At 39.0% G+C, this 12,875-nt stretch overlaps 1 protein-coding gene and 1 long non-coding RNA gene across 6 annotated transcripts in view; one reads left to right on the forward strand and one right to left on the reverse strand.

Annotated features, from left to right (window-relative positions):
- The window catches only part of NRXN3 (neurexin 3), a 609,682-nt gene that overhangs the window by 477,650 nt on the left and 119,157 nt on the right, over positions 1–12,875 (forward strand). The gene's annotated exons all lie outside the window — the stretch shown is intronic.
- LOC133255449 (uncharacterized) lies at positions 1,146–3,431 on the reverse strand. Its single transcript, XR_009738946.1, has 2 exons — positions 3,217–3,431; positions 1,146–1,361 (listed from the first exon to the last, which is right to left on the reverse strand). It is a non-coding gene; the product is annotated as an uncharacterized LOC133255449 (long non-coding RNA).

Genomic DNA, 12,875 nt, shown 5'->3' on the forward strand with positions numbered 1-12,875 from the left:
CAGTTTCTCAAACTGTAGGAAATTGCTGAATTCACAGATTTCTATCTCAACACAATGAACTGGCTATATATTAAACGATGCCCAAGTTTGGTTTGTTGGATTGTTGTTTGTTTGGCTTTTTTAAAATATTTTTTTAGGACTGTGGTAATTTTTTTAAGGAATAATAGTTGGAGGAGAAACAAAATCTGTAAAAATAGATTTGTAATTGTACCAAGTGTTAATTTTTCTTATTACAATATATAAGAAGGGTAGGAAAAACAAAAATTACTAACTTCATCATCATACTATGCTGAAAATCACAGGGGGAAATATACACACAAGTATGATGATGAAGTTAGTAATTTTTGTTTTTCCTACCCTTCTTATATATTGTAATAAGAAAAATTAACACTTGGTACAATTACAAATCTATATTTCCCCCTGTGATTTTCAGCATAGGCATGTTCCTGCCATGACAGAAACCAAGGACATCCCCTTTTCTTGCCTACGATGAGAAAGTGCCAGGAGCTGGTCCCCATGCTTACACAATTGATTAATACTATAAACATGATTGTGAAAGAAAGTGAAAGTGAAGTCACTCAGTTGTGTCCAACTCTTGGCAACCCCATGGACTGTAGCCCACCAGGCTTCTCTGTCCATGGAATTTTCCAGGCAAGAGTACTGGAGTGAGTTACCATTTCCTTCTCCAGGGGATCTTCCCAAACCAGGGATCGAACCTGGGTCTTCTGCATTGCAGGCAGATGCTTTCCCATCTAAGCCACCAGCTGCTGCTGCTGCTGCTGCCAAGTCTCTTCAGTCATGTCTGACTCTGTGCCACCCCATAGACGGCAGCCCATCAGCCTCAATATAATCCTGCCACCACGACATTTTCTGGATCATTTCTTTAATATTTATTGGCTTGCAGTCACATATGGTACCATTTTTTTTAATCAAATACCTTTCTCAATGTATGGTACACATTTTTTCCTTTTTTCTTTTTTAGCCAGATCATAACCTATACTTTCCCCAACCCTGTGCATTTCTGAGCAAACTTATTTCTCCTCTTTATATCTTTGCCCACTCCACCACCACTCTGATATTCCTTTATAAAGTTGTTCTTTTCTGCTTTTGGTCAAAGGGGTTCCAATACTGTGTAGACATGGGAATTCTGTTTGAAAGTGTCCATTTTTAATTTGGGGACCAAGGCAGGGTGTGGGGTGTGGCAGGGCATGCTGAATAACTGAAATGGCATGACATTTATGATCCAGATGTCATAGCAAGCTGGGAGACAGGGCAGCTGGGCTCATAATTAGATGGCAGATGTCCAGGCAGTCTCACGTGATACATATTATTTTTGTATATTTGAGACTTGGAATCCTAGCCTGGAAAGAGAAATGAGAAATCACCTCACCCGTATAATAAAAAAATAAACTAGATCTCATACAGTTATTGCTTTCAAAAATTTATGTATTGGAAATAGCATGCATGAGAAAACAAAAATCACTCATAATCTTTATTTTGATATATCTCTATGAACATGCATAATCTGGTTATTATTGTTTTTACTTTTCTAAGCAAAATGTTAGCTCCTGTTTTCTACAAATGAGCGAACCAGATGCACAGGATAGTTAGATGATTTCTGAGATCACCCAGTAAATTAGTGGCAAAAATGAGACCAGAATCCCACAGTCTCCAGATTGTCAAGTCAGCTTTCTTTCCAGAATACCTTTTAAAACTGTTTTGTTCCCAGCTTCATTGAGCTATAACCAACAAATAACGTTGTCTAAGGTGTACAGTGTGTTTATTGGATACATATGTATTGCAAAATGGCTGGCATTAGCATTAGCTAACACCTCCATCAGCTTACATAATTATCATTTATGTTTTGAAGTCAGAACATCTAAGATCAACTATCTTGGCAACTTTCAAGTATATCATATCACATTATTAACTTTGATCATCATGAAGTGAAGTGAAGTGAAGCCACTCAGTCGTGTCCGACTCTTTGCGACCCCATGGACTGTAGCCTACAAGGCTCTTCTGTCCATGGAATTTTCCAGGCAAGAGTACTAGAGTGGGTTGACAATGCTCGTTAAATCCCCAGAACTTACTTATCTTATAACTGAAAGTGTGTATTCTCTTACCAATATCTCCCAGTTCCCCCATTGCCTCTTCTTCTTGAATCTGATTATAAGAACAAGAAAACTCACACTTTGATCCCTTTCTAAGTAAATGCTTGAACCAAACCTCCAGTGGCTTCTTGAGAAAGCTGGACACAAAGCTTTAAAGCTTTGGTTAAAGTGTTCTGAATAAACCCTGCATGGCAGCAAAGTGATAGCTAAAGTTTGGAAAATTCTAATTGGTGACATTGATTCATTTTAATTTAAAGTATACTTGAGAGAGGGATCACTGTCTAGCCATTCTTGAGTTTCAGTCATTGAACCCCCTGTTCATAGTAGAGTATCTTGTGACTGTAGTGTATTAAGGTATATTGAACCTCCCTTCTACTCTGTTATATAGCATTTTTTTTAAATCTTAAATGCTTCAAGTCCAAGACCTTGTGGTTTAAAAGCAAAAGTCAAATCTATTACCATTTTTGTGGTTTTGTATACAGATTTGGAAAAAGAAGTGAAACTGATCACTATGTATGCTATTTTACAGTGCAGATACACCAGTTGCCAATTATTACACAAGAATAATTTTTCCCATAGCAACGGGGATAGATAACTATATTTATAACATTTTAGAAGGAAATCTCAGTTGAAGAGAGATGTCTGTAGAGAAATAAGACTTTAAAGCCTCAAACTTCCTGGTCTTGGCGTTAGTTTAAACTCACTGATGGAAAATCTTAGGAGAATGCTGTGTTCAGCTGTTTTATGAGTTATGGAACCAGGAAAAAGTGGGGTTTTCGTATTTCTCAGACATACTTTGTGTACATAGAACTCAAAAGCAAGTAAACTTTCAAACTTCACCCGTGACTATTGTCCTTAGAAATATAATTGGGTGTAAGTCAGAAGAAAGTGACTGGGGGAAAGAATAAAATTTTAAATTGTCTGAAATGCTTCTCACGTGAGGATCCGGAAGAACTGCAGTACTGAAGTTTCATCATTTTCTTACCTATTACAGTGTTTGAGGGAAAGTCTATTACTCTTGAGTTATTGCTAGTTGCTGCTAGGACATCCTGCTCAGTCCCCTGTCCTGTTACCCTGTATCTTCTGAGAGTCTGATGATACCCACCAATGGATCCAGCCATGCCCTCGGCTTGGGTACACCTTGCTCTGGGGCAGGCAGGAACTCTGGCTCAGTCTTGCTGCTGGTTGCTCTTGGACTTCTGGAACTCAGTCCTTCAGCCACATGTTCCTCTGGAAGGGAACATCTCTGCTTTTCTCTTGTGACCAGGATTCCAGTTACTGGGGATCTACCTCATTCCATTGTTCCATGAACACTCCTCTTCACCCAGCCTACAGTCTAGTTCAGCACCATCCTGTATCTCCAAATAGCCACACTTAAAAATTAGAAGCAAGTGCAATTAATTTTAAGGCCATAATAAAAATAGCAATAAGTATATCTTCTGAACAAAATATCACCAGTACAATTTCCACAAATATTTAAGATGGTGAGTATTCACACCTAACCTGCATGACTTAGGAGGTTAGTTGTTCTTTAGTCGCTAAGTCATGTGCGACTCTTTGCATGGCCTGCCAGGCTCCAATATCCATAGGATTTCCCAGGCGAGAGTACTGGAATGGATTGCGATTTCCTTCCCTGTGGGATCTTCCGGACCCAGGGATTGAATCGACATCTGTATCACAGGCGAATTCTTTACCACTGAGCCACCAGGGAAGCCCCCTAATGAGGTTACATATTTTGAAATGTTATTTTAAAATAATGTCTTGATTTTCCTGGCTTGGTCCAGTATCATTTTATTAATTTGTATTAGACTTGGAGAAATCTACAGGGAGCTTGACAATGCTCAAACATGATTTAAACATAAGCAAAATAAATGAGAACTTCCTCTGCTGAATGTATTAGTCTTTGCATTCAGCATGCTTGATGCTTGCTGTGTATAGAGATCTGTTTGCAGATGCGTTTGAATAGGGCTTATAAAATAACAGGGCCTGACTCCACGGGTGAGAGGAAAGATATAGCTTCTTAATAAACTTGGAATAGCTAATGTGTTCCTCTCAAATGAATCATTAGTTGTGTCCACATGACTCCAAAACTAACATATTCACAAACAAAAAGTCTCAGTTAATCCTTTCAGCTGTTTGATGTACATCAAGCATCCAGATGTTCAAAACATCCAAGCTACAAATTTCTGTTCTTATTTAAAAGTTTTGCACTTGTGTATATTATTCCTTTTCTCAAAGACCAAGTACAGGGTCTACATTGTATTTTTAAGTTCACTCTTTAGAAGTATAGTAACATCATTAAAAATGTGTGAAGAGCTCAATTATTGGCCCATGGGTTCTCCACTTTGTGGTCTGGGTTTTGAGAAGTGTTGACTGTCTGATGGCTTCCTGAGTCACTCAGCAGTTATGCAACAATAACTTAAAATACGTTTAACAAGTGCAGTGATATCAATATTATTCTAAAGTAACTTCAACAAAATAATGGAAAATTTGACGTACCTAATAAAATTAAATGTTGAATTATCCACTCTTAGATCTTCTATGCCACTGACCCCCTTTTCAGTAAAGTGATTAAAAACATTGACTACAGTAGTATTTTATTGCTATCAGCAACTGTTATGCCACTATATAAATCTCTATTTCTGCCACATATATTATGTCTCAGCATGGAACTTATGTGTTTCATTTTAACAATTTTCTAATTACTGTCATTTTTGTCAGGTTGCATATTTTGTGGCCTACAACATTGATTTCATCTTAATGTCATCAGGGGGAATTGATGATCTTAGGTTTGGCATCATATTAATTAAATCTAGATGTCACATATTGTGCAGTATTCTCAGGAAAATATTCTAATACTTAAATACAAAATTGAGATCGCTTCCAAAAATGGTGGGCTTCATATGAAATCCATCATGTGATAACACTGTCTTGACGACTGAGATGGATAGATTTAGATGTGAAAGGCCAGATCCTTTTTAGGTTAAAAGTCATATCTAAGCTACTACCTTGACATTCAGGATCTTACAAGGGATAACTCTGGGAATGTCACCCCAGGGAACCTTGAGAGATTGCTTTGGCCCACCTGCATGTTGTTGATCAGTGTTCAGTTGCTAAGTTGTTTCTGGCTCTTTGCGACCCCCTGGACTGCAGCACACCAGAAATCCCTGTCCTTCACTGTCTCCTGGAGTTTGCTCAGACCCATGTCCATAGAGTCTGTGGTGCCATCCAACCATCTTATCCTCTGTCATCCCCTTCTCCACCTGTGGTAGACGGAAAAATGTCCCCCAGAGATATCAGGTCCAAAATCCTGGAGCCTATACATTTTGCCGTATATGGAAAAAGGGTATCTGCAAGCATGATTAAGTTATGGACTATGAGCAAAGGAGATAATCCTGGATAAATATTATTACAAGTATCTTTATGAGAGAGAAGCAGAGAGAGATTGCCTGCAAGCACAGAGGAAAAGGTGGTGTAAAGATGGAGACAGAGAGTAGAGTGAGGCAGCCACAAGCCAGAGAATGCTGGCAGCCCCTGGAAACTGGACCAGTCAAGGAACAAGCTCTCCCCTAGGGTCTCAGAGAGCACGCAGCACTGCTGACGTCTCGATTACAGTTCAGTCCTACTTATTTTGGATTTCCAGCCTCCAGAACCACAAGAGAAAAGTCTGTGTTTGAAACCAACCCGTTGTGTTAACCTGTTACAATGGCCATGGGAAACTAATACATCAGACCCCTTGAATGATAGCAACAGCAGTAGTTACCAAAAAAGAAAAAAGTATAAAAATCATAAATGTATTTTCAGGAAGTTTTATCAGTCCAACATACAATGTAAGTAAAAAGCACATCTTAGTATGAAAATTGAAGTTTCAGAGTAGGTGTCCTGACCTCCCTTTCCAAGTAAACTGATGATCTTAAGCTCTTCTTATTTAGAATTTCTAAAGCCACCACTGCCTGTGTTTGGGGTTGAAATAAAGGCACACTGATCTTTCAAAGCTGTATTCTATGACTGAGAGACATAATGGAAGAGTTCAAAGTCATAACCTGGTACTAATAATAGGAACATACAAAATCTGAAAGATAAGGATAAGGCAGGGAGGCCACTTGCCTCTTGGTCCAGGGGTTAAAACTTCACCTTTCAATGCAGGGGGGTGAGGGTTTGATCCCTGGTCAGGCAGCTAAGATCCCACATGCCTTGCAGCCAAAAAAAAAAAAAAAAAGCATAAAGCAGAAGCAGTATTGTTCTAAAGTCAAGGAAGACTTTAAAAATGGTCTACATCAAAAAAAAAACAAAACAAAACATAAAAAAGTACAAAAGTGAGGTGCCTGAGAAAGTTAAGACAGTGATTGAACGAGATCCAAAGTACACCTGTGGGAGAGTCATTTCATCCGTTCTGGTCAGCATGTGTTGCAAGAGCCATGCTAGCTACCAGAAAGGGTGTTTGGAATGTATGTGTCTTTTATTGTTTACCGCTATTCCCCAAATAAAACCTGTTTCAAAGAATTCCATCTTTAATGTGCCTCACACATAACATACTCTCAATTCTGATTCCTTATTCACCCTCATATAATTGGAGTAAATGCCCGGACACCCTTTTTATGTTGGTGTTGTAGTTTTATTTATTTATTTTTTAAGCTTTTCTATTTTATACTGGAGTAGAGCTGAGTAACAATGTTGTGACAGTTTCAGGGGAACAGCCAAGGGGCTCAACCCTACATATACATGTATCCATTCTCCCCTAAACTCCCCTCCCCTCCAGGCTGTCACATAACCTTGAGCAGAGTTCCATGTGCTACACAGTAGGTCCTTGTTGGTTATCCATTTTAAATATAGCGGTGTGTACATGGACACCATTTTTAAAAATCTGCCTTCCTGCTTGAGTTTCAGCTCTCAACTGCCTCCTTCACAGAGCTGGAAGATGCCGGCTGCCCCCTCATACTCACTGAATAAAACTGTCTTGTATCTTACACTAAAGCCACCCCTGGCCCTTTTCCTTGTCTGAGTTAGTAGATCACTCTCCTTTCACTGAGTTTCGCCCCGTCAGCTGAAACCATGGGATCATCTTCAACTCTGCCCTTATTCTTCATGCTCCATCAACTGACAGTCCCAATAATTCCCCCTCTTGTCTCATGTATTTATTTTGCCACTGTCCTACTTTAGGCCCTAACCTCTCTTCTGAAATACAGTCACAGCCTCCTAACTGGCCACTCTGCTTCTGGCTGCCCAGTGGTCCAGTCCCCCTTGTCATCTGAGTTTTCTTTCCGAAACACTGTCACAGCTTGTCAGTGTCCTCGGGAAGTCCTGGAGGCCTGCAGCCGTCTCCGCTCTCAGCGTGCAAGCCGAGCTCTCTGCACCTCGGCCTGTTTGCCAATCCTGTCTCTCCCAGTGCTCACCAGCATTCCCCTTTGTCTCAACCAGCAGGCCCGCCTCTTTCTGTATCTCCTTGAATCAATTCATGCTATTGTTGTAAAGTATTCTGCTGCATTCCACTTTCTTCGAAAATAAGGTTCAATGTAAAGTCTCCATGAAACCCCTTTTGATTCTTGACCTTCACTAATGATATGTATTTATTTATTAAATTTTTATTGGAATATAATTGCTGGGCAATGTTATGTTAGTTTCTGCTGGAAGTAAGTCATAAAGAGAAAAACAAATATCGTATATTAATGCATATGTGTGAAATCTGGAAAAATGGTACAGACGAACATACTTCCAGGACAAGAATAGAGAGGCAGATGTAGAGAATGGATATGTGGTCATGGGAGTTGGAAGGAGAGGGCAGGAAGAATTGGGAGGTTAGGATACTTACTCAGTTACGACTTATTAACACAACACATTAATACTTATTAAGTATTCATGCTTTGCTTTCAGTTGCATTATACAACTTACATCTGCTTTTTAACATAGGTCATTGTTTCCATGTTTACCTTCCTTTCTTTCCAACACCGGATTGCAAATTCCCAGAGGCTAAAACTCATGTTTTCATCCGTTGAAACCAAGCTTAAATGTCACCTTACCTGTACTGACTAATGCTTTTTCCTTTATCAGAGCTCCAAAATATTATAAATGCATGTTACATTATTTAATATCATTTTAAAAATTAGTTTTTGCTCCTGTATCTTATCTCCCAAATTAGATTGTAACCCTCTCAAGGTTAGGGAGCCTGTACTCTATTGAGCTCTTACATACTCAATATATTATCACTCAACTACTACTTGATGGATGGTTCAACTGGCATATCTCCCTAGCAAAATAAAAACACCAGGCTCTTCAAATAATTAGCTTTGTGACCGGAGACAAATCATTTTTCTTCCACGGGATTTAACTTAGTGTAGTTGGCACCCCACTCCAGTACTCTTGCCTGGAAAATCCCATGGATGGAGGAGCCTGGTAGGCTGCAGTCCATGGGGTCGCTAAGAGTCGGACAGGACTGAGCGACTTCACTTTCACTTTTCACTTCCATGCATTGGAGAAGGAAATGGCAACCCACTCCAGTGTTCTTGCCTGGAGAATCCCAGAGACGGGGGAGCCTGGTGGGCTGCCGTCTATGGGGTCGCACAGAGTCGGACACGACTGAAGTGACTTAGCAGCAGCAGCAGCAGTGTGAAATAATTGGTATCTTTGTTTCTTAAATGTAGAAATTCACTGATACGTTCCTTTAAATCACATGCTAAATCTAAAAGCAACATCAACAATAGCAAAAAAACAAAAACAAAATTGAGAATCAACTGCATGTTTTCTAAAAGCAATAGGAAAAACATTATTTAATAGAATACACTATTATTCTAATTTCTTCTCAGAATTTTAAGAAATAGATCAGACAACATTTTCACTGATGTCATACATTAAAAAATATATATATTACATATATATATATAAAGTATGTACATACATTTACATACATATATATTTGTATGTAGGTATATGTGTAACATATGTTTCCTATTTCTTAGCCATTGTAAGTTTACTGCGGTAACATTTATGCAGAACACCAGTTCACCGGCTTTCCTCATAACAAGGTCCTCATTCACTTTTGTCAGCTACTATTTTTCTTAAAATCTAAAAGAGGGGACCTTCATGTGTTATTGTGGTCTTTATACTTTACTCCATTTAGTTTATCTCTTTCCAATATATTGTGACAGTTTGAGCAATATGTGAGATTAGTTATTTCAGTTTAGAATTACAGCCCTGCAGTTTTCAGAACAGGGAAAGGTTTCTGGATATTTCAACCATTAGGTAACAGTTACAGAAAGCAGTCTAAATCTTTTGGAGTTTTCCAAGATATTGCACTTCTTGTTAATTGAATTGAGAGATGATTGCCCTATGGTTACCTCAGTTTATTCATGTGCTGTATAATTTGCCGTAATGATAAGTACCTCCTTGTACTGAATATGGTAAAGTATGCATGAATTTCTCTCTCTCCCTCTCTTTGTCTCTCTCTCTGTCTCACTTTCTCTCCATTCCTCTGCCCCCTTCTATCACAATAAGTAAACATTTTACATATGATCTGACATGATTTGTTTATAGACCTTTCCATCTTATATTACTATGTCAGTCAAAGCACTTCTAAAATAAAAGTAAAAGGCCATTCCCCACCCCCACCCCCCAAAAGAACTGCTCAGTGATTAGTTGCTACTTGACTTATTGCTTTGATCTATTTATGTCTTGGTTTATAAAGGAAGGGTCTTAACCTGACCCATTAGATGATGTTTTTTATTTCTAAGTTTATTTGTCCCTAAATTACCCATTTGTTTAGTCTCAAAGCTGTGTTCGACTCTTACGATCCCATGGACTGTAGCCCACAAGGTTCCTCTGTCCATGGGATTTCCCAGGCAAGAATACTGACCCATAATGCCTCAGTATTTCAGTTTATATTGCTACAATATCTTCTACACTGGAATCAAACACTTACGGAGTTGGTCAGAGAATCAAACTAATGTATGCTTTATAAAAACCTCTTAATTCTAGGATAAGGGAGAGAAGTATATTGTAACTCAAATAGATAAATGGTTTCCCAAGTTTGATATTTGATGGTTATTGTTTTTTTAGATTAAAAAGTGCTGAAGTGCCAAGAAACTAAACAATATTTTATTGTGGGTTCTTCCTTATATTGAGTAATAATATAATCAGACAAATATTTATAGATAATAGACATGATTCTGGAATTGCCTTAAAATAATCAGGGGCTAGGGTGAGGAGGTGATTGGGGATAGACATGGGCCAAAGTCAGCCATAAATCCAATCACTGTTGAACCTGGCTGATGGGCGTGGAGGTTAATCATATGATTTTATTTACTTTTTATATGATTTTATTTGACATTTTCTAAAATTAAAAAAAAAAAAAGTTAAACATATCATGAGGCTTCTATAGTGGGACACATGTCCAGGGACCCAGATTAGGGTCCTGGCCCAGCCAGTAGCACGTGCTGCTTGACTTTCAATGGATCACAGCTTCTTAGACTTCATTTTCCTGTCAGTAAATTGAAGGCATTAGATGAGATCACTGGTTCCCAAGAAGGCAGAATTGCCTCGGAAGCTTTTCTAAAATTGCACTAACAACTCTAGAATTTTGTTTGGATTTAGGAGTTAGAAGGAAATGTGTATTTCAAAATAACTTCTCAAGTAACTGTGCTGTGTCATGCCTTGTTGTTGTTGGTTAGTCCTTAAGTTGTCTCCAGCTGTTGTGACCCCATGGACTATATATAGCCCACCAGGCTCCTCTGTCTGTGGGATTTCCCAGGCAAGAATACTGGAGTGGGTTTCTATTTTCTTCTCCAGGGAATCTTCCCAACCCAGGGATCAAACCTACATCCCCTGCATTGGCTGATGGATTCTTTACCATTGAGCCACCAGGGAAGCCCTTTCATTCCTTACATGAACACAAAGTTGATGGTATCAGAGAGAGTGATTAAAAGATGCTTACTCCTTGGAAGGAAAGTTATGACAACCAAGACAGCATATTAAAAAGCAGAGACATTACTTTGCCAACAAAGGTCCGTCTAATCAAGGCTATGGTTTTTCCAGTGGTCATGTATGGATGTGAGAGTTGGACTGTAAAGAAAGCTGAGTGCCAAAGAATTGATGTTTTTGAACTGTGGTATTGGGGAAGACTCTTGAGAGTCTCTTGGACTGCAAGGAGATCCAACCAGTCCATCCTAAAGGAGATCAGTCCTGGGTGTTCATTGGAAGGACTGATGTTGAAGCTGAAACTCCAGTACTTTGGCCACCTGATGCGAAGAGCTGACTCATTTGAAAAGACCCTGATTCTAGGAAAGATTGAGGGCAGGAGGAGAAGGGGATGACAGAGGATGAGATGGTTGGATGGCATCACCGACTCAATGGACATGGGTTTGGGTGGACTCCGGGAGTTGATGATGGACAGGGAAACTTGGCGTGCTGCGGTTCATGGGGTCACAAAGAGTTGGACACGACTGAGAGACTGAACTAAAAGAGAGTGAGGTTAAAAAAAAAAGAGAGAGAGAGATGTAAGGCTCTACCCTTCAACATTTTAAGAGGTCTAGGATGGGTTCTGAAGATTTATGTGTTTAAAAAGCTCTCCAGGTCATTCTAATAGGGGTCCACATTTCACACTTTGAGAAACACTTTTTTCAATTATCCCCTTGGCCCTTTCCAACTTGATAAGACCCTGTGATGCTCCCTGACCATTACCTTTTTCTTCTTTTCTCTTTTGTACCATTCTATGAATATCTAGTCATTGAACTACAAGTATATAACAGTCAAGAAAATGATGCTAAGTTTCTTGCTTTGGGTCCTGAAACATGGCAGAAACAGACTCTAGTTAAACTTCATGCTATGTCTATACAGCCATAATTCTTGTTGGGGAAAAGATTTTCCAAAGTAAATGTAGTCTGTCAATTTTACATTGGCTACTTAAAACAGATAAATTATTTTAGTCTATTGTCTCTAGTCTTGCTTCCTAATATTCATGTTGCTTGAGTTTTATTCCTTTTTGCCAGTCCTACTGGATAGATTAATAAATTGAGATTAATGAGAGTCTTCCTATTCCACCTGTTTTTAGCCAAATGCCTGTATGCTACATGAGCAGGTGGGTGGCTGTGATGTTGATCACCAAGCTTCTTTGCATAGTGAACAACTGTTAGATGTGAATGTCAGAGAAAATACTGTGATAAATTTCTGCCTCCAATGAGGAAACATAAATATGAGTCAAAGACGTTTTAGTAGCCCCCACTACTTCACACCACAAAGTTTTGTGTTAATCACCACTTCCAAACCTAGAAATTTTTTAGTAGCCCGAAACTGCATTTTGGGGGAGAAGACAATAAAAGTAAAGCTGAGAAGCAGTCAAAGCCTTTAAGTGTTTCTTTTTGTTTTTTAAGTCTTTTTTTTTTTTTTTTTCCTTTTTTGGCCTTTCCATCCACTTACAAGTTTCTAACTTAGAGGAAGTGACTTTTTAAAGCATCAATGTTGTGACTGTAGTTGATTTCATATGGCAAAGGGAAGAATAATAAGTTAGCATGGCATCAAGGCTTCCTTGGTGGCTCAGTACTAAAGGATCCACCTGCCAATGCAGGAAAGGCGGCCTTGATCCCTGGGTCCAGAAGATCCCCTGGAGAAGGAAGTGGCAACCTGTTCTAGTATTCTTGCCTGGCAAATTCCATGGACAGAGGAACATGGTGGTCTACAGTCCATGGGGTCGCAAAAAGTCAAACACGACTCAGCTACTAATCAACAACACCAGAATGAGTGCTGAATATATCCTGTTGACCTGAAACAAATAAATTG

The sequence above is a fragment of the Bos javanicus genome, chromosome 10 (genome assembly GCF_032452875.1).
Source record: "Bos javanicus breed banteng chromosome 10, ARS-OSU_banteng_1.0, whole genome shotgun sequence".
Classification (NCBI taxonomy): Eukaryota; Metazoa; Chordata; class Mammalia; order Artiodactyla; family Bovidae; genus Bos; species Bos javanicus.